Genomic DNA, 22,672 nt, shown 5'->3' with positions numbered 1-22,672 from the left:
TAAAATTAAAATAGCTCTGAAGGAAACTCATTGACCCACACCCCTTGTCTTGAAGGACTGGTTTTCCACAGGACAATAAGCTCACAGTGGGGTTCTTAGGAACAGGAGATGGCAGCAGGGAAGGCTGGCTGCAGCCTCATGAGGAATTTTAAGCACAGATATTCTATGAGGAGATAATCATCTCTTGAGGAGCTCTGGGCACCCAGGGGTAGTCGATACCAGTATTGAGAGTCTGAAGACCCAGAAAATTGAAAGACCCAAAAAAAGTTAGACAAGTGTAAAGACCAACTCAGGCAACATACGATTTTCTCTCTGGCTAGCTTGTCCCTGCGTTTTGTGCTTCATGCCAAAGTCTAGATCTTCTATAAATGACTTGAAGACATGACTCAGTTCTGGATGTTAATGAAATATTTTGCTAGGTTTTCTCAGCCATATAAGGAAAGAGTCCTTTCTTCCTTCCAGTGAGAATGGAAAATGCCCAAATGCATCGCCAACCGAGGAAGTCAATTTGCATCAACAGGCTTCAATCTCTCCAGCTGTCAGATGTGTTTCATGATGGAGTTGAGGTAGCCCAGTGAAGGTGGTGTTTGAAGACCAGGAGTACTCCATTATAACGTAGCTCATTAGCACAAGCCTCCCAATGTTCCACGGGTCAGAAAGTGTTTTCTATAAACACAGTAACTGTATTGACCCCATAATAACCCGGTTGATTCTTTTTTTTTTTTTTTAAGATTTTATTTATTTATTCACGAGAGACACAGAGACATAGAGGGAGAAGCAGGCTCCCTGCAGGGAGCCCAGTGCAGGACTCCAACCCAGGACCCCGGGACCCCATCCTGAGCCAAAGGCAGATGCTCCACCACTGAGCCACCCAACCCGGTTGATTCTTGTTTCTATCTCCACTTCCAACGTTGCAACAGGGTTCCACAGGTCTGTGGAAGGTTCCACATGTCTGTGGAAGAACAATAAGGTTTGAAAAGAGAATTATGGACGCAGGGAAAATATACACTTACAAATGTACTTGACAATAAACACAAATAATGTATAGAGCCTTTTGCAGTCCTAAACATCAAGGCCAATGACACCGGAAAGCCTTCTACTTATTAAGATAACAACTAACTGAGCCATCAGACATGAAATTTACTGTCATATCTGCAAAGAGGTCAAGAGGATATGGAAATTGAGTAATTAAAACAGAGCCAGGTATTAGTAATTGGGGAAGTTTATATGCATTTGTTATACCGTTTATGAAACTTGGAATCCATCATGCTCTGGTGAAAATCCAGAAGACAGTATTTCGAGGGTCCTGCCATTGTGACATTTCTAGAAAAGTCCACATGAACAAAATAAGTTCACACCAAATTAACCTAAACGATAAAAATAAAAGTGTAACATTAATCCAATTCCCATTGTGGTTGTGTTTGGTTTGCTTCACTGCCAAGTTAATTGAGTCAACATCTGCTTTATCCTGTCAGGTGTCTCAGTAGGCCAAGCTCACATTATGCATTAAAATCCTTCCCAGAGGTCTTCTTCTTCTTCTTTTTTTTTTTTTTTTAATTTATTTATTCATGAGAGACAGAGAGAGAGAGGCAGAGACACAAGCAGAGGGAGAAGCAGGCTCCATGCAGGGAGCCTGATGTGGGACTCGATCCCAGGTCTCCAGGATCAGGCCCTGGGCTGAAGGCTGCGCTAAACCACCCAGGCTGCCCCCCAGAGGGCTTCTTACCCTCTGCCTCATGCAGCCTAAGGAAGCACAGCAGACAGTTTTCAGCTAGGCCCCCACTGACAGAGCCCAGAGACAATCCTTGCTACGGATCCCATCATGGTGTTGCCGGTCACCAAGAACCAGGACAGACGGCGGTCAGAAGGCTGACAAAGGTTGCACCCTTCAGCACTGGTAGGCTGGGTTGTATTTTTCCATTTAAAAAAACCGATGTATGGAAAACACATTGTATTAGTACACTGTTGCTTTAAAAGACTACAGGGAAAAAAGCACAGAACAAGTTCTTTGAGCAGTTTGGCATGGATGCTAGCTCCTGTTCTAAACATGTCTATGTCTCTTGCTCACGGATCACCATCTAGTGTGTTTTGTTTAACAAATAGGGCTCCAGACCCTAGGTCTCTGGTAGTTTCCCCACAGGCTTTTTAGCAGAAATGTGAGAGGAGGTTGGCCTGTGCCATGTCCCTTGAGCACCTGTTCTTTCAATCTGGCTCCTCTCCCTTGAGGAAGTCCCATAAAAGCAGAGGAGTTGCCTATCTCTACAAAATGCTGTGCCAAGGAAGAATGGGCTCTGGCCAGACCAGAAGCCACGCTGGAGACCAGAAGTCGAAATAAATGTGGCCGGTGTCAGGTTGAGGGATGCCGGAGGGGGTAGGTAGTGTAGACGAAGCTGGAAGACACTGTGCCAAGGGCTCCGAACCAAAACGAGAGACGGAATCCAAACATGCGAGCAGAGGTGCGATGTGAGAGCTGCTCGGCCAGATGTGAAGAGTCCAGGACGGGGCAGACCCGTGTGCCGGCCCCTGGAAGCTGGGGAAGGGGGCTGTTGAGCAATAAAGCAGAAAAGTGAGCAAAAAAGACAGGTGTGAGAAACAGTGTCCTGGAGCTGCCTGGTGGGCTCCGGGGCCCAGTGAAGGTGGGAGAGGCCCAGCTGCCCCATAGACAGGAGAGGAGATGCAGTCACCGAAACCGGGGAATAGGGCCCAGAGGCTGGTTTAGGGGGCGGATGAGATGGACCCACTGGATGGGGAAGGTCATGATAAATGTTTCCTTCTTGTTCCTTTTTCCTTCCCTGACCTTATTACTATAGTGAGTCCATGCACCAAGGGCGTCTAAGTGAGAAAGGAAGTCACTTACACCTCCTTAGATCACCTTCATCCTTCAACCCCTTTCTTTGGGGTATCATCGTGGCTTAACTTCCCTTATCCCAATCGGGCTCTATGAGCCTTCAGGGAAACCCACCGTCCCTGTCACTCCCATAGCACTTTATAGAGAGCCCACAGGGGACTTCGGTTTGGGGAAACAGCCAGCTCCATCCTCCTACATATTTTTCATAGTCTCAGCACCGCTGAGGTCAGAACAGCAGAGGCTCTGAAGCCAACCTAAGCATTCCACCGGCCACCCGCTCGGGAAAGGCACCCGTGCAGGCTGCTGGGAGAAGTAGCTAGCCATGATCAGAGTGGTGGAATCTTCTGTCCAAGATGTCCTGGTAACAGCTGAGCCACAGGAAGGAAGAGGGGGCAAAAGAGAAAAGATGGGAGAAAGCTACGTACAAGAAACAGAAATAGGAAATCCCAGTCCATCTTCATGGAGAGCCTTACAGAAAGGGTGTGAGTTGTATCTCAGGAAGATACGAAATGGGAGAAAAAAAATCCCAGAGCTTCGCAGTATTAGAAGCTGCATAAACACATGTGGAAACACCGTGTCTCCTTTTCGACACAGAAGCAAATACGAAAGTAGGGAGGTTAAATTAGGATCCTGAGTGGCATGACGTAGACACAACTCTGGAAGAATCTTCCACGGGAGTCCCCAGAGGTCAACCAGGTGACCCATCTGACTAGCGGGGCTCATTTACTGGCAAAAGGCAGGGAGGACAATCATTTTAGCCAAGACCTAAGACAATCAGAGTCAGAAGCAAAAGTGAATCAAAGACTTGTCCAGGAGGGGCACCCGGCTGGCTCAGTCTGCTAAGCATTTGCCTTTAGCTCAGGTCATGATCCAAGAGTCCTGGGATGGAGCCCCACTTCGGGGTCCCTGCTCAGTGAGGAGTCTGCTTCTCCCTCTCCCCCTTCCCCTGCTCATGCTCTCTCTTTCTCTCTCTCTTTCTCAAATAAATAAAATCTTAAAAAAAAAATGACACGTATCCAGGGAAAAAATAGGCTCTGCCAGAGGTGGGGATCAAGCCCTCTGAGAACCTTGGTCTCAACCCAGTCTGTCCAAAAAAACGACACTAATACAAGTTTCTCCAAAACAAACAAGCAAAGATAAAAGAGGGGAGGGGACAATGTTGGAAGCACTTTGCAGTGTAAAAATAATAATCATAAAAAGGTACTTCTGCTGCCTACACTTTGGGGAATGCATTGAGGAGTCAACAAAGGACGGCCTTCAGGGGGCCAGCCTGGTCTCCTGGAGTTCTGGGACACCCTGTCCCTCCTGGCGCTTCCACCAAGTGCCATGGCAGAGGGCCTTCTCCGCATGAGGGTTAGTCTGTCTCTGGGCAGTTGCTCGCATGTACACAGTACTAGATTAATAAGAAGCCTGTCTTAGTTCATGACTGTTCTCTCTCCAGGCCCCAATGTGCCATAGACTTTTGTCCCCTTGCTTTTTGTCACAACCTGAATCCCAGCTTCCCGAGGCAATGCCTGTGGCCCTAATTTTGAACCAGGAAGTGTAACTTGGAATCCAACTCTCTGTGAGGCCTTGGAGGCAAGAATCGGTGGAGCAGGGTGAGAACAAGAGATAGAGAAGTCCAGAAAGGAGCAGATGAGGACAGTTCAATGTCAAAGGCAGAAGGACAATTGATTTCATTGGGTTGACTTTTCCTAATTTCCTATTTCCATATACTCCGCTTAGTTGCATGTCCCATTCATAATAAAAACCCAATTATCTCCCACCTACCATTATTTAATTGACTTTACCCTCTTGAGCTTAGCATACTTCTAAAAACACAATGGGGTTCATGACTAAGGGTGCTTTTTAAAAAAAAAGCAATCTAGAAAGCTAAATTTTAGTGATATTTATTCTTAAGTAATGTTCAGTGCTTACATCAAAGTTTATTGAAGTTCTCATGATTACTTCAAAATCAAGTTGAGTGAAAACTGCTTTTGTTTAAGGGGCACCTGGGTAGTTCAATGGGTTAAGCGTCTGCCTCCAGCTCAGGTCATGATCCTGGGGTCCTGGGATCGAACCCCACGTCGGGCTCCCTGCTAAGCGGGGAATCCTCTTGGCTCCCTCTCCTGCCCCTCCCTGCTGCTCATGCTCTCCTCTCTGCTCCTCTCAAATAAATTTTGAAAATCTTTAAATTAAAATAAAATAAATTAAAATAGTTTTACAGCCAGTGATTAAGCAACTAAATGGTTACATTTTGCACCACACAATTTCACCAAAAAGCAGATGGATAAAAATCAGCTAGGCCAGTGTCTGGATGTTAGCTTCTCCCCCCCAGGGAAGCCTCCAGGGCCATCTATCTTTCGGCCTATCCCTCCAGGGACATTCCAACTACCTGCTTCTCCCAGGAAGATTCACGGGCATTGGTCTGGAGCAGATACACCTGGAAATGACATACCCAGAGGTGCAGGCAGGGCCTTCACTTTGGAAGTGTGGCTGCCTCCTGCTTCCACGGGACCTGCATGTTTTCCTGGAGTCACAGGGAGAAAGGACTCCTCCCTGAGTGGCTCTCACTTCCCACCTTCCTCCTTCAACTCAACATCCAACAAACATTGATTGCAGGTCTGTTCTGGGCAAGGAGTGTCGCCCCACACTGGGAACAGTGAGGTGGTCTTGCAGAAAGGTAGTTACAACCCAGTGTAAAAGGTGCTGGACCCAAGAGAAGCCCAGACTCCATGTGAGCACATCAGAATAGAGCCTAAACCAGGTTGGGTGGAGCAGGAGCCAGGGAAGTCTGCCTGGAAGAGGTGACCCTAGTGCTTCCATCCATTCAACAGATACTGAGTGCTTATCATGTGCTTCCACTGCCCTGAGGGCTGGCCTAGGGCAGTGGACCAACACTTGAGGTCCTCCTCACTAGAAACTCACATTCCAGGAGGAAGGAACCCTAACGGGTGGAGGACTATGACAAAGTGACCCCTTGACCAGCCAGGCCCGAGGAAGACAGCAAGGACACAGCCTGGGTAATAAATTTTCTCTTCAGAGACCCAAAATGCACAGTGTCTTTCCAAGTTAGATGCATTAGTAATCTTCACATTCTTACACGTGAAATCAAGGTTTTCTCATTCTCCGATTCCACGGGTGAGGTAGAGGAATCATTGGTTGTGTGATTCATGTTCCTAGGGCATTTGAAGCAGATGGCTCACTTTCTTCTTCCAACCCTAGACTATCCTGATTTTCCTACTTTTCCCCTGGTGACTCCTTCTCAGAGTGTTGTCTTGCCTCTTCCTTCTCACACACCCTGTAGTTTCTCAAAGCACCAGCCATCCCTTCCCCGTGTGGCCATCTGGGACTATCACTTCTCGATGGAGAAGTTCCCAACCCTCTTCCATGGTTCCATCCACCTGTTGAGCTCCACACCCACGTGTCCAGCCTGCTGTTCCCTCTGATGTCACACTGGCATCCTGGACTCAATGGGGTCCCACTGCTCACCATCTTCCCCAAACCCATTCCTTCTGAGGTTCTACATAACGCAGTCCTGAGTCATTCATCTCCTCGCTCTCCTTCATTCTCCACACCCTATTGACCAACTAAGCTACTTCTGTGTGATTTCTTTTGTGTCTGGAATATATCCCCCCCTTTCCTCCTCCATGACCACCTTCCTCCTTACAGCAATCATTCAGCTATACCACTGCAAGAGACCAACAGCTGATTTCTTCCGCAAAGGTTCTTGATTTTCTCTGTGTGCCCCTCCTCCAAGTCCCAAACACCATCTCTAAAACTGGCTTTATGCTGCCTGGAGTAAAAAGAGGCTATGAGGGGCACTGGGTAGTTCAGTGGTTGAGTGTTTGCCTTTAGCTCAGGTCGTGATCCCGGGGTCCTGGGATCAAGTCCCACATGGGGTTCCCACAGGGAGACTGCTTCTCCCTCTAGATATGTCTCTGCCTCTCTCTGCCTCTCTCTGTGTCTCTCATGAGTAAATAAATAAAATCTAAAAAAAAAAAAAAAAAAGAGAGAGAGGCCACAAGATTTGAATTTCTTCAATTTCCCATTCCAAAATATGACTGGTAGACACGAAAACGTGGAATATCAGAAACAGCAACAAGCAAAACAATAGTTTTTACTATTACAAATCTTATGGTACAGTCTGAGTACGTACTGTCCAACATGATAGGCAATAGCCACCTGAAGCTATCGAGCACTTAGCTTATTACTATCCTAAATTGAGACGTGCTGTAAATGTAAAAATATACCCTTAAAAGTCTTAATACAAAGAAAAAAAGTGTGTAAATAATTTTTGTATAGAGTGCACATAAGAAATGATATTACTCTGGATGTTGTGGGTTAAATAACATATCTTGTTAAATAAAACCTACCATTAAAATGCATTTCATTTGTTTCTTCTTGCTGCTTTTAATGTGGTTGCAAAAAAAAAAAAACACGTAAATTACATACACATTATATAGCATTGTATTTCAGACGGAGCAGGTCTAAATAATTGGGAGAGTGGCAGTGAAACTTAATGCAATTGGTAAAAAAATTCTTCCCAAGAAAGCAATGGAATGCAACAATGAAAAGACAAATAACCCAGTGGAAAAATGGGCACAGGATCTGAACATACATTTCTCCAAAGATAGACAAAAGGTCGATGCTCAACATCATACTCATTTGGGAAATGTAAATTAAAATTACAATAATATCCCATTTCATTCCCACTAGGATTGCCATAATTTTTTTTAATGGGAAATTACAAGTATTGGGAATGAGGTGAAGAAATTGGCACCCTTGCACATTGGTGGTAGCAATTTACAATGGTGCAGCCACTGTGGAAAACAGTTTGGCAAATCCTCAAAATGTTAAACATGGAGCTACCACAGGACCCAGTCATTCCACTCCCAGAGAAATGAAAACATTTGTACAAAAAGTTGTACAAGAATGTTCACAGTAGCGTTGTTCTTAATAGCCAAAAAGTGGAAACAACCAAATATCCATCAGCTGACAAATGGGCAAACAAAATGTGGCACATCCACACAATGCAATAAAAAAAAAAAATGAAGTACTGATATGTGCTCCAACATGGCGAAATGTTGAAAACGCTACGCTAAGTAAAAGAAGCCAGTCACAAAAGACCACATAATCATGATACCTTCTATATGAAAAGTACAAAATGGGCAAATCAGGAAACAAAGAAGACTGGTGGCTGCCTAGGGCTGAAGAGGTCTAGGGGAAACGGGGAGTGACAGCTAAGGGGCACAGGACTTCTTTTTGGGATGATGAAAATGTTCTAGAATCAATTGTGGTAGAGGTTGCACAAGAAACAGATTACAGTTGTTTCTGGGAAGGGAACTTGACGGCTGAGGGACAAAGGTGTCCCTGTATATATATTTTTTTACTACATACCCTGTATGTGTACTGAATTTTGTATCATATGTATCATAACCTTTCCACAAACAAATAAAATGGGATTTTATGAAAAAATATATTAAGGATGACAAGAGTCATAACCACTGGTTCAATAAAAATTCAAAATGTATTAGGAAAATCATTTAGGGACCTGGGTGGTTCAGTGGTTGAGCGTCTGCTTTTGATTCTGGATGTGATCCCCGAGATCCTGGGGTTGAGTCCCACATGGGGCTACCCGCAGGGAACCTGCTTCTCCCTCTGCCTGTGTCTCTGCCTCTATCACTGTGTCTCATGAATAAATAAGATTAAATAAAATAAAGTAAAAATAAATGTTTATACCAACACATATGGAAACCTAGATGAAAAGGATAATTTTTAGGAAAATATGAATGTCAAAATTGACTCCAAAAAAGGTAGGAAACCAGACCAGACTAATGACCAGATAAGAAATTGAAAAGACAGCCAAAAACATACATTCCCCACTTAAAAAAAAGCATCAAATTTAGATAGGTTTATAAGTGAGTTCTTCCAATCCTTAAAAGAAAGATGATTCTTACGTATAAACTCTTTTCAGACATAGGAAAATAGCCAAGACTTACCCACTCATTCAACAGGGATAAATGTCAATGTACTAAGAAAGGCATAGGGGTAATGAAATGGAAGGAGGGAGGGGGCAGAAGAGAGGGTTGCACAAAATGAGTTTTGTGGGACCCACCCTATTGGCATTTTAATTGGTTAAATTTGTTTCCAACATTTAAAACTGGGACATTTTAGGGGTGCCTAGGTGGCTCAGTTGATTGAGCTTCTGACCCTTGATCTCAGCTCAGGTCTTGATCTCGGGGTGCTGGGCGTGGAGCCTACTTAAAAAAAAAAGACTGGGATTTTTTTTTCATAAAAGTCAGATTGAAATAAAATATATGCAGCAGTTGTCATACAGATTACTAGAATGGTTATGTTTAATTCCTGTAAATCACTCTTTTTTTTTTTTTTTTAAAGTTTTATGGGCAATTCTTTCTTCTGACATGATTAGGTCTTTCCTTACCAGGAGTCTTCCCTTTCAAATTTTTATTTATTTTTATTTATTTGATAGTCACAGAGAGAGAGAGAGAGGCAGAGACACAGGCAGAGGGAGAAGCAGGCTCCATGCACCCGGAGCCCGATGTGGGATTCGTTCCCGGGTCTCCAGGATCGCGCCCTGGGCCAAAGGCAGGCGCCAAACCGCTGCGCCACCCAGGGATCCCTTGTAAATCACTCTTGATCGCTAACATTTATCAAGCACTTAGCACACACCAGAACCTTTCATACAAGAAGAAAACACAGAAGAAACACACAAATTTAACAGAGGATAAAGCAAGAGATATGAGTAGCTAAATGTAAAGATAGATGGACAGATTGATAGGTATCCAAAAGACGCACCTTCTAACAAAAATGGGATTCCATTTCTACCCATCAGATGTACAAAATGTAAAACACTGATAATCAGTGAGAGCATAGGAGAAGAGAAACTTTTATTGTCCACTGGTGGGACTGTGAAGTTGGTGCAACCTTTTTGGGAACAATTTGAAAATACTTATTAAAAATTGAAACGAGGGGCGCCTGGGTAGCTCGGTCACAATGGTGTCCTACTCCTGATTTCAGCTCCGGTCATGATCTCAAGGTTGTGAGCTCGAGTCCCACTCGAGGCTCCACACTCAATGTGAAATCTGCTTGAGATTCTCTTTCTCCTTGTCCCTCTGCCCCTTCCCTTGCTCACATGCACGTGCACACACACTCTCTAAAATAAATAAAATCTTTAAAAATAAATTAACAAAAATGAACTAAAATAATTAAAATTTCAAGGAGCACACCTTCAAACCCCAGGCAATCCATTTCTCTATGCCTATCCTATAGAAATACTGGAAGATGTTTTCAAATAGTCATGATACTGGTTTGCTATTGAGCCTAAGTTACCACAAACTAAACAAGTTAAATCAACACAAAATTGTTATTTCATCGTTTCTTTTTAATACTATTTATTTATTTGAGAGGGAGAGAGAGAGAGCATGAGCAAGGGGAGGGGCAGGGGGAGAGGGAGAGGGAAGCCGATTTCTTGCTGAGCAGGGAGCCCAATTCAGGATCCCAGGACCCTGGGATTCATGACCCGAGCCAAAGGCAGACGCTTAACCGACTAAGCCACCCAGGTGTCCTTATCTCAGTTTCTGAGGGTCAGGAGTCAGGTATATTTTTGTTGGGTCCTTGGCCCCAATACAAAATTGAAGTCAAGATGCCTCCCCTTGTGTTTTTGTCTGGAGGTCCAACCCAGGAAAGATCTGCTTCCAGGCTCCCCCGGGGTGTTAGCAGAACTCATTTCCTTGCAGTTGTAGGAGGAAGGGTCCTATTTTCTCCATAGCTGTCAGAGATGAACCACTCTCAACAGCTAGAGGCCATTCTCAGGTCCTGGGGGGTCATGTGACCTTGCTACATGACCTTCCTGAAGCCCACTCACATTTCAAATCCCTCCCTTCAGGGATCGCCTTTTAAGAGGTCGTCTGTTTAAACAGGCCCACCCAGAATATTCCAAATCTGTTAACTCAACCACATGAGTTCTATCCCATCCTGTTCATGGGTCTTGCCCACATTCCAGGGGAGGGGATACCACAGGGCTAGTGCAACAGGATTGGGAGTCTTGGGACTATCTCACCATTCCACCTGCCACACCCATGTTCAAGGATGTTCCAGCTAGTAGTTTGTGAAAATGAAAGCTTAGAAATAATTTAGAAATAAACTATGAACCATGATATAGCCTATCCATCTGCACTACAAAATTTTGGGCCGGCTACATGCATTGTTAGGTGGATAGATCAGCATGACATAGTTAAAAAAAAAAAAAAAAGGCAAGTTACAGAACAATACGTACAATAGGATCCATTATGTGTAAATAAATAAATACTGATTTCCTGCCTCTATACTTGTTCTCTGTAATCCTCTATTCTGCTGCCAGAGAGGCCTTTTCAAAATTCAAATCTGATCCTGTCACCAGCGCTGCGCCCACCCTGCCCCCTGGCTTAAAACCTGACCTTGGATTCCCATCATTCTTAGAATAAAGCCTCAACAAATCCTCATCCTGGCCTCCCTGCATCCCCGGGGCTGAGCTCCGTGTCCTCTGCAGCACGCTTCTGTCCCAGTCGCCAATGTCACCTGGCTAACTCGGGTCTATTGTTCAAAACTCAATTCAAGTGACACCCCCCTTGTCCCAATCCTCCTTCACTCCACAAAGCAGCCGGGTGCTCTGTTGCAAGCTCTCCTCCTGCTCCCTCGCTCTTCTCACAGTTTGTAAGTATTCACTGTGTTTATTTGATCCATAACCACCTCTTCCAACAGATCCTAACCTCCACAAAGGCAGGACCTAATCTGGTTTTGCTTATCACTACCCCCCCACCCGCCCCCAGTGCCTGGTACACTGCCTGACACCAAGTAGTGGCCCAACCAATCTTGGCTTCAAGAAACAACAAATGAATTCCCTTCTCTGTCCTCCAGATCCCCCTTCTAGAAGCTTTGCCCTTCTGTGTCTGCTGGTCAGATATCCCCTCGTCTGTGTGCATCTGTCTCCTAGCACTCAGCGTCCTGTACCGGACGTTTGCTCAGAGAACAAGTTCCCTACCAGACTGTGAGCTCCTCCCCATGGCAACCAGCCCAGCACCCAGCCCCAAGAAGAGTCCAGTAACCCGGCGGTGGGTGAATGGAAGGACGACGGCTCTGCCTCTCTCTTATCTCCATTACTCCCCTACAGGTGTCCTGTTTAGGGGTGGCCTGGACCGATGAGGCAGGCTAGCACCCTTCCAGGGGAGAGGGCTGGTACTCTTCAGGCTGAGAGAGGCAGACTCCCTGTGGTGGCTGGGAGGGAGGGAGTCCCTCTCAGGAGGAAAAAGATAGTGGCAAGTGTGGCAAGAGGCAATGGGAAGTGTAGTCGGCATGCAGGAGGCCCAATGCAAAGGGCAGGGCATCTCACCAGACAGGAAGGGCCCTGAGAGGAGACCCTGGTCTGAGTAAGAGATCAGAAAGGGAACCCCATAGGTCCCATTCTAAGACAGAGCCCCACGCAGCCACCCAGCTGGATCACAGGCCACAGCCCAATCCCCCAGCACCACCTCAGCAAACACAGTAGTGCCCTCTGCTCCTAAAATGGTACCCCACCCACATCCCCAAATGGGGGAGCTTGAGGAAGGGGTTCCGGGGCCCAGTCCATCCGGGAGAGTCAGAAGGAAGAGGAGCCTACGCTGGCTGGACAGAAGACCAAGGTCAATGCCCGCACAGCTGAGTACCCGTCCCAAGGACTAGGATGCGGCGCTGAAAGCTGGAAGCAAGAAAAGGGTAGAGCAAGAAATCCAGGTGGGGAGGGCTCTGAAAGCCCTTCTACCGTGTTGGGCAGCACCCCCCTCTATTAAGCCTTCCTGACCCCCGACTAGCAACATCTCCCTCCTGACTCCTACCACCAGGTCAAACCACATGAAACTGCTGACGGTCCACTGTGTTTGTCCCACAGGAATGGCAACTTCACATGGCTGGAGCCAACAGACCAAGGGCTCTGAAGGCAGAGGCTCGGTTGTTTTCATTCGTTTCTTTGCAAGTCTTGCCATGTGGTAGGTAAGATGTATATGAACAAAAGAAGCTGTTGGCTTTATGAATTTGGTTTTTCTCCTGCCATGTAAGTCACTGGTAGTTCCTTAGAGAGTGACTCTAAAGCCCTTAAATGAAAATCAGTGTGTGCACAACCCTTCATTGTGTACGGCGGGGCACACCTGCAGTCGGGTGTAATAAACACAAAAAGAAAGGGAACCGAGATCAGCTAAGAGTCTGCTGGCGGCACTTGCTGTACTTTTGTTCCCTCATGGATTCACAATGACGATCTTGAAGAGGATATTGTTGGTCCCGTTTCAAAATTAAGGGACGAGCCTTAAAGACCAATCTTAAATATAAAAACATAACACCATCCTATTAAAAAAAAAAAAAAAAAAAGTAGGGACCCAAGTTCCCCAGATGTCAAGAAATGTATCAAACATCACATTGCTCATGTAAATGATGGCTCCAATTCTGGTCTACATGGTTCTGAGGCAGATGATCTTTCCACCTTGCCACTTATTTCCTTTTTAAGATTTTATTTCTTTACTTGTAAGAGACACAGAAAGAGGCAGAGACAGGCAGAGGGAGAAGTGGGCTGGGGAGCCCAAAGTGGGATTAGAGATCCCAGGAGTCATGGCTGGGGTGACGCCCTGAGCCAAAGGCTCAACCACCAAGGCGTCCCTCCACCTTGCCATTTAAGGAAATTTTCTTATAAAGTTTTTAGTTCACGCCTTAGTGAATGAACACATCCTTAAAAAGATGAGTTCTCTGGGGTAACACACCAACACAAAGTTTCCAGGGCAGAAATTACTGGAAAGTAACAAAATGGCTCCTTAAAGATTCTCAAGTATTACATTTTGTTGGCTTTTGTAAAAATAGTCCATTCTTGGGTAGAATGTGAACAACCCATGTGTACCTATGTCAAGGTGTCTTTGCTCTCCAACTGTCTTTGTCCATCTTCAGTTCCTTGCCTTTCTCTGGGGCTTGGGAACGATAAGCTTGTCATCTATTTCTGGAAAGGAGACACCTTTCTAGGAAGGTTAATACGCCCTACAGACTGAGATGCTTTAAACACCATCAGTGAGTTTCCGCAAGGGCCTTGTTTCTGAGGCAGTCCACGTGTCTGTACGTGTTACTGTTGAAATCTATCCCCTTCCTGCCCCCTGCCCCCAGCAAGCAGTCCTCTTGTGCTTGGTATCCCCTGTCCGTGAAGGACAAGAAATGGAATCCCCACCCTGGATTCCAAGCCCCAGAGGCCAATGTTTTCTGAGCAATTTCCCTTGCTAACTTCTGGTTCTACATTCTTATTCTGAAAAATGAAGAGCTACAGCAGTGATCTAGGGCAGGAAGTTAAAAGAGAATGAGCAAGTACAGTACCGAAAAGTCGGGAAATAAAAACCTTGTGGGTAAGCAATGAGCTCATGCCATGCAAACTCTGAGACCCCCCATGCCGGACCCTCTGTAAGGATGGGCAGGAAAGAAGCCCACCTGTCAGAGCTTGGGGAGGTCGTTGTACCCAAGTCACTTCAAACATTTATCGGGCACCAGTCCAGGCACTGGATCCTGTTTCTCTCTTAAAATCCATCATTCTCCAGCGTGCCTTCATTTGGATATATCTGACTTCTGGAACCTAGACCCAGAATTCACAAGATGAAGGCAAAAAGCTAAGAAAATACAACTAAAGTCATGCAATGGAACTTTCAAATTAAGAACTCGTCCTTAGTAAGCACAATGGGGTTTTCAGGAACACCAGCCTTGCCTTTGCTGCCTTCATTGGACGAAAAGGATGTCCTGCGGCATGCATTGGGAGGGAGGCATAGTGAGTGGCAGGGCTACCCCAGATTGCAAAAGAAAAGTCAGGGCCAAGTGATAAAGGGGAAGGAGAGGGAAAAAGAGCATTTCAGCACTTTAAAAGCAGAAAAACAAAGCACTGTCCCCGCCCTCCTTGCTCCAACTCTGCATTTCCTTGGTAAACTAAAGGTGGAATTGGAATTAAATAAAGCCACTCAGGATCCTCCTTCTACTCAGTCTGTGCCTCGAAAAACCCATTAGCTGCCTGGGACCTTATCTGAAGTTTCTGTCTTCAGTTATTTGTGTGTGGAGAAGAGAATCAAAGGAAACTTTGGCTACCTGTTTCAGCTACTGGGCTTAGGTAGAGAGTTGGACTCTACTCCAGCAAAATACAAGAACTCCCTTATTTCCTAAGGGAAAATTTGCCTTTGGAATAATTAGAAGGGGGGGCTGCGCAGTTGGGCAGCAAGGTGGCAGGTTAGAGTCAGGGAGGGCACCCACCACAGCCCCATGGGATACAACACGTGCAGAGAAAGTTGCCCAGGGATTCCTGCATCTCGTTTAAATAAATCTCAGTATTCCAATCATCATCTCAGGAAATTGTAATCTAGTTCTATCCTCAAATTAAATTATTCTTCCATTACCTTCTTTTTTTTTTTTTTTTTTAAAGTAGGCTCCCCTTCCAGTGCAGAGCCCAGAACAGGGCCTGAACTCACCACGCCGTGATCAAGACCAGAGCTGAGATCAAGAGTCAAACGCTCTATGGACTAAGCCACCTGGGTGCCCCTCAAACAAAATTACTCTTAATTGGCCTCAATTTCAAGAAGATATTGGCAGAGACAAAGTCGTTAATTCAACAAAAAGCAACATGACAAAAGGAACTCCAGAAAATGTGCAAACTGTTGACTTATTTTGTGGTTAGCCTCCTCAGATGCTGATTCCCACCTAAAAAAATTCCCTTCTTGCTTCTCTCCTTATCCAAATAGTTATCCAAATAGTTAAGGAGAACATGCCCCATTCTTTCACCTTTTACTCTCCATGACTCATGCAAGAAATATTCAATCCCTGTCCCAGCCTAAGTTTTTTGCCAGCATCAGGCAAAACCTAAAAGAATCCACTTCTCCTTGTCTCTGTGTCTCTCAGTTGTCTTAAGTCTGGGCCGGGGTCTCCGCTCAGCCCATCTTCACGGGGTAGCTCTACCAACAGAGTCTTATTGCCAAAAGCTGCCAGTAAGGAACGTTCTGCAAAATATCAGGTAAGTAGTACACACCACACACATGCGCCTTAAATCTTAAACTGTCAGAACTGCTCTTAGCAAGCTTTCTACTTCCAGGAAACAAAGAACGATATGGTACAAGAAAACAAACCAACATTTGGAGTTGCCGATTTAGGATACAAAAATGATGAAATGCAGATCCTGGACTGACATGGCTAATAAGGAATCTTTTCTATTTGTCTCCCCTGCATCCAATAAAATATAGGCGAGGATGGTATAATAATGGCTAATATTTACTGAAGCACTTGTCATATGCCAAACTCTGGATGGATTTTTTCATTTAGGCCTCATAAGAATCCTGTAAAGTAGGTACCATTATTATTCCCATTTTACAAATGATCCGCTGAGGCTTACAGGAAGACTTCCTGTAGGATCCATATTCGTTTTTGTTTTTTTTTTTTGTTTTTTTAAGAACTTATTTATTAGAGAGCACACATGAGCAGGGGAGGGACAGAGGGAGAGGGAGAAGCAGACTCTCCACTGAGCAGGGAGCCTGATGCAGGGCTCCATCCCAGGATCCTGGGATCATGACCTGAGCTCAAGGCAGAGCCTTGACCAACCGAGCCACCCAGGGTGCCTCCAGGACCCATATTCTAACCAGTAAGCTCTAATGCTTCCCTGTTGACGGGAAGGAACAGAGCACAGGATAAGACTCAGGAGACGGACCTGGCCTCAAATTCTCCTTGTTACTTGCCGCTAGCTTGTTCTAAGACACCGAGTAAAATGGAGGAGAATTTGGAAATGTTTGTCCTACCAATAGAGCCCTTCCATTCTGACTTTCCAGAAACTCATGTCGGATTTCTTGAGCCTTGGGGATTGCTGGGGAAGGAAATGAGGCAATCTTTGCAAAGGAGTGTTAAAAAGTAGAAGCAGAAGGAGAGATGGGCAAAATAGGTGAGGGGGAGTAGAGATACAGGCTTCCAGTTATGGCTGAATATGTCATGGGAATAAAAGGTTCAGCATAGAGAACATAGTCGTGATAATGCAATGGCGTGGCATGGTGGTGATATAGGAGCTGCACTTGGGGTGAGCACAGCGCAGTACAGAGACGCTGCATCGCTATGTCACACATCTGAAACTAAGGTAACATTGTGTTTCAGCTATACTCAAATAATTTAAAAACTTAATTAAAAAAAGATTCAGGGAGAAAATGTACATAAAGGTGACAGGGACAGACTTTGAGTCGAAGTGCCTACATTAGAATCAGATATACATGTTTATTAGCTAGCTATACGGGAGTGGGCAAGTTGCTTTACTGCTCCACACGTTCTTTTTCTCAACTATTATGTGAGGATACTATGAGAGCTCCTCTGAGAAATAAGTGAGATAAAACATTGATATTTTTTAAATTAGCAACTGGAAAATAACAAGCATTCAATAAATGTTGGGTGTTAGCTACACCAATGTTCTTCTCATTTTTTTTTTTTTTGTTAATGTATCCTTTAAAAGACTTTTCAAAAACTTCCTCTTTGCAAATATTGTAACTGGCAAAAAAAAATTTTTTAATAGTATCTACTTTGTCATTATATGCAAAAACAGAAAAATTTTAATTGGATTATTAGAAATAGAAACATTTAAAAATGTTGAATGGAGAAAAAAGGTAGAAAGGACTATGTTGGGGTGCCTGGGTGGCTCAGTCAGTTAAGCTTCTGCCTTCAGCTCTGGCCATGATCTCAGGGACCGGGGATGGAGCCCTGCATCAGGCTCTGTGCTGAGCACAGTCTGCTTGTCCTTCTCCCTCTGCTCCTCCCCCTGCTGTCTCTCTCTCATAAATAAAAATAAAATCTTAAAAAAAAAAAAAGTTTGCTGTCTAAGCTATTAACTTGTGGGGTCATTTGCCATGCAGCAATGCATACCTAATACAGGATTCTACCCTACTAAGTGCAAGGCTTTGGAGATACAATGGTACATAAGGTATGTCTGTCTCACCCTCATAGAGCTCAGCCTATGGCAGCACAGATTAAAAAAACAACAGAGTGACATACACTCTTCTAGAAAGAAGGAGGTGCTGATGAGCAAGAGATTCAGGGAAGCCCAGAAGAGGGTCATCTAGCCCAGTCTAAGAGGTCATAGCTAAGTGACACTTGAGCTTTAGATCAAAAGATGAACAGGAATCATCCAGGTATATCAGTCTGCAAAGGCTGCCATAACCAAGTTCCGCAGCCTGGGTAGCTCAAACAATGGAAATTTATTATCTCTCAGTTCTGGAGACTCTAAGTCTGAGATCAAGGTGTTGGCAAGATTGTGAGGCCGTGAAGTAGGGATCTGTTCCAGGCCTTTCTCCTTGGCTTGTAGATGGCCATTTCCTCCCTGTGTGTCTTCACATCATTTTCTCTTTATGCATCTCTGTGTCCAAATTTCCCCCTTTGTATAAGGACACTAATCCTATTGGATTAGGGCCCATCCTATTGACCTCACTTTAACTTGACTACCTCTGTAAAGACCTGATCTCCAAATAAGCTCACAATCTGAAGTACTAGGGGTTAGGAATTCAGCTTATGGTTTGGGAAACACAATTCAGCCCATTGCACTAAGTAAAAGCATACAAGGACATAGAAAAATAGTACAAGCTGATGGATCAGCATGTCCCTTTTTTATTATTATTATTTTATTTTCTTAAGATTTTATTATTTTATTTTCTTTATTTGAGAGAGTGTAAGAGAGAGATCATGAGTAGGGGGAGGGGTAGAGAGAGAAGCAGACTCCCCACTGAGCAGGGAGCTCGAACCCAGAACCCCGGGATCATGACCTGAGCCAAAGGCAGATGCTTAATTCTAAGCCACCCAGGCGCCTTGGATCCACATGTCCTAAAGACCATATGGGCAAGATGTAGCATGTTAAGTTGGAGAATTATGAACGTAAAGTGAGGGAATATAGCAAAAGCTGGGGCCAGATTATATAGGTTTAAATTTTATCCTAAGAGCAGTAGCAACCATTGAAAAATTTTATGTAGGGGAGTCACACATCAGATTTGCATTTGAGGAAATTCCCTCTAGCTTCCTGGATGAGAATGGATTGGCAGGAGCAAGAATCCCCGCAGGGAAGAGCATTTAGGTTACTGTAGGCAGCCGGCTGATGAGGATGGTGGTATGAACTAAGGTGGTAGTGAGGGCATGGGGGAAAAGTAGAAAATTCAAGGGACCCCTGGGTGGCTCAGCAGTTGAGGGCCTGCCTTCAGTTCAGGGCGTGATCTGGGTCCAGGGAATCGAGTCCCCGCAGGGAGCCCACTTCTCCCTCTGCCTGTCTCTGCCTCTCTCTGTGTGTCTCTCATGAATAAATAAATAAAAATCTTTCAAAAAAAAAAAGTAGAAGATCCAAAAAATTGTGGAGAGAGACAACAGAACTTATTGAAGGAAGAGAGGTTGTGAGAGTGACACAAAGAAGAAGCAAGGGTGATTTCAAGTCCCCTGACTTGGGCGAATGGATGGATGGCCCATAGCTGCCTTCACAGAGAGAGGGTGCAAGAGGAGGGTTTCGGGTAAAGAGGACAAGCTCAGTGTTAGACCTTTTGGGTCTAACGTTACTGTGAGCCCCACAAACTAGCTGGGTTCCAACCGTAGGAGAAAGAGCTGGTCTGGAGACAGATACTTGGGAGCCATTCACATCAAGCTGATGATTGAAGCCCTGATAATGAGAGATATGGCTGAAAACGAGAGTGCCCTGGGGCAAGAGAATACACCTTTGGAAAGCACCAATACGGAAAGACAAAGCACGGCCCAGAGAGATAGGAAGAAAAGCCAGGTAATCAAGAGAACACACTCATTGTAAAGATGGCAGTCAGCAGCAAATTATGTCAAAAGTCAAATCATAAGAACTGGGATGCACCCCTTGAATGCAGTGTCGGGGACGTGATGACCTTGGCAAGCAGATCAACCTCAGTGATGCTCATTTGGGGTTTATAAAGTCATCTTAATAGTCTTAAATAGATTTGAAAGATCCTTCTTTCTGTATGAGTAGATAAAAGCGGAGCTCCTTAGCCACACGGATCACCCCAAAAATCCCTTTCCAAGCAGGTACTCCAGCAGAATGGCTCCAGTTTTTCCTAAGTCAAACGGAGAGCTCACTAAGACAACCCTGGGGTAGGACTTTATTAAGAGGAACCTACTACTAAAGGCATGGATGTGCTTCAAAACACGCAACTCCACCCAATGTCCTCCTAGAACACAAGAAATCCTTTTTCCGGGAAATGTAGGGACAGGACTTAGTGTCTAGTGCTGTCACAGGTAGAGCCAGGACCCCGTCCAAAAGGGCCCTGGCAAGCTTCTCTTTCTCTGGACAGCATAGCCTCTGTGCCTAAGTCTGAAATCATTATTAACAACCCTGCACTCATTAATAGCCTCTCCAGTGTCTCATCCCACATCTGCAGAATAAGGATGACAATATAACTCAGCACAAAGGGCAGAGCAAGGGTTAACTGAGATTACTTAGCACAGTGCTTGGCACTTTGTAAGACCTCAGGGAAATATTTGTGTTATAATAAATAATCTACTGTAGATAGTATAAATATCATTAGTGCTAGATCCCAGGTACCCTCAGAAACCCTTCTCTTTGCACTGTTAACTTAGGAGCCTGTGAGTCCTTCTCCCCCTCCCCCTCTCATCACCACCCTGCACCTCCACCACCCTGCCCTGCCCACACGCTGCTCTCCAAGAACAGGAACTCGCTCTCACGATTCCTATCACACACCCAACGTCCCGTGTGCCTGGCACATGGCACTAAGTAAATAACGCTTTGTGGAATGAGTTAACAAATTCCAAGTGTATCAACCAAAATGTACTTATGAGAGCAGAGAAACGCTGCTTCCAGGAATGGAAAAAGTCATGTATGAGGAGTCATGGAAAGGTTGGAAAGGCTGCAGGGGAAAAGATCTGGGGCTCGCACCATATTCTGGATGAGAGGCAGGGCGATCCACTCTCCAGCAACGTTCTGATAGTGAGCAAAGCAACAGAGCAACCTGACCGCACAGCAGGAAGAAAAGATAACAGCAGTGTGGGCTTTTGTTGGTTTTTTGCCCTTGCAGGGGAACTCCCTTTGTAGGCAACAGAACCCAGAGAGCAGTTACAGACAAATGCATATCTGTTGGTTAAATGTGGGGCGGGGAGGGGGGGGCTGCACATTCCTACCACGTCATTAATCAGGAGGTAGGAGAAGTGGCAAAGGTCTGGTGGAACAGTGACGATTTGGGGACACCAACCAACCAACCCACAACCCCCCTCACACACACACACACACACACAATCTAGCAAAACCCAACAGACGACAGGACATTTCAGACCCAGCAGGAGACAAAACACAGACCCCCCCAAAGAGGAAGTGATGTGCTCACCCTAGCCAAACAATGAAGTCAACACTTGAAAGGAGAAAAGAAAATCAAGTACAAAGGGACAGCAATTCCTTAAAAGAACCTGGAGGGCTGTGCCTGAAGGGGCTTCGGTTAGCCCTTCCTTATCCCTCTCTCAGTCTCTTTCTGTCTCTCTCTGTCTCTGTCTCTCTCTCAATCTCTTTCTCCCCCTCCCAGCCAGCCCCTGTTGGCAGGCACTTCTGGGCTACCAGGCTCTGGAATGACCAAGAGAAGTTCAAGTTGCCCTCCCTTTACCAACAGATCGTGGAGCAAGAGACCCAGGCCGAGCCCCCCCGCCCTCCTCCCAGTGGGAGGGGTTGGAAGGATTGGGGGTGCAGGTCGCAGAGTGGGACAGTGGGAACCGATGGCCCCACCACTCTCAAGGCTCGTGATTCGGGGTACACCTAGACTTGACAATTGAGATGTAATCGTCCCCATAATGATGCTTTGCCGTAAGAGGACCTCCTAATCCCGGTTATCTCGGAGAAACATAAACATTAATTAGGTGCTCCCGACGCCTGGGGGGGAATTCCATCTTCATCTTTCATTTAACCGAGAAACTGAGGTACAGAGAAATGAAGGAAATGGCCTGAAGGATGGCTGTGTGAGTCAGCAGCCTGGCCAGGAAGCCGGGCCTGTGACTCCTCACTTCCTGCTTTCTTCTCTCCCTATTCGAGCACATTCCCTCCCAGGGGCAGCTCTCCGGGAGAGAAGGCAAAGGAGACTTGGGTCAGCCCGGGGAGGGGCAGGGGACCTGACAGCAGGCACACAGCTCAGCAGATCCTGACCGTTTTTCTTCCAGGATGAGGCTTTCCCGTCCCTTGAACCAGCATCAACTCAGCCTGGATAATCAACTTTCCCCCGGGGCCTTCCTCCTCCTTACATGGGCCTGTCCCTGGAGCCCCAGGGCCGATCGGGCCCCAGGGTGTGCCCTGCATTGTCAAGACACTGGCACGCGCTTCCGCGAAGGGTTTTGTCCTTCTTAACGGCCACCAGAAAGTCTGTGTGGCGATCTGTCCCCTCTAAGGCCAAAAAGGGAAAGAAAAGAAAAGGCTGTCATTGCTTATTAGAAGCTTCCAAAGCTGGGTGGAAGTTTAACCAACTTCAAGCAAAGTACACACACACACACACACACACACACACACACACTACACCTCCCACTGTTTGAGGACTTTCTACTTTTTTAATGCACCCGAGTTAGATTCTGGAGCAAAAGGGCAGCAGTGATTATTCTAGAAGTCCTCTCATATACGGTGTAACATTACCTTCTGCCGACTGGGGCCTCATCAGCCATGTGTGCCTGGTCTATTTTGAGACCCAGTCTGAGCCTGGTACCTGGGACAAGGGTTAACAAATCAGCGTTTGGCTGACAAGGATTTAACCCACCTCACCTGGTCAAGAACAACAGCAAGAGCAAATCATCTCAGCAGCTGAA

General features: G+C 45.6%; 1 long non-coding RNA gene across 3 annotated transcripts in view; it reads right to left on the bottom strand.

Annotated features, from left to right (window-relative positions):
• Positions 1-764: 764 nt before the first annotated feature.
• LOC121500471 overlaps positions 765-22,672 on the bottom strand; it is a 29,387-nt gene continuing 7,479 nt past the window's right edge. For 2 of the 3 annotated variants that reach the window (XR_005990393.1, XR_005990392.1), the window contains 2 exons: positions 1,243-1,323; positions 765-952 (listed from right to left, as the gene is read on the bottom strand). This is a non-coding gene — a long non-coding RNA (uncharacterized LOC121500471). Of the gene's footprint in view, positions 953-1,242; positions 1,324-22,502; positions 22,573-22,672 lie in introns of all 3 variants that reach the window. The other variant, XR_005990394.1, reaches the window with a different exon arrangement.

This window comes from Vulpes lagopus, chromosome 10 (assembly GCF_018345385.1).
Source record: "Vulpes lagopus strain Blue_001 chromosome 10, ASM1834538v1, whole genome shotgun sequence".
NCBI classification, from domain to species: Eukaryota; Metazoa; Chordata; class Mammalia; order Carnivora; family Canidae; genus Vulpes; species Vulpes lagopus.
Note: the sequence above shows the minus strand (reverse complement) of the source record. Positions and strands in the feature narration are given on the sequence as shown.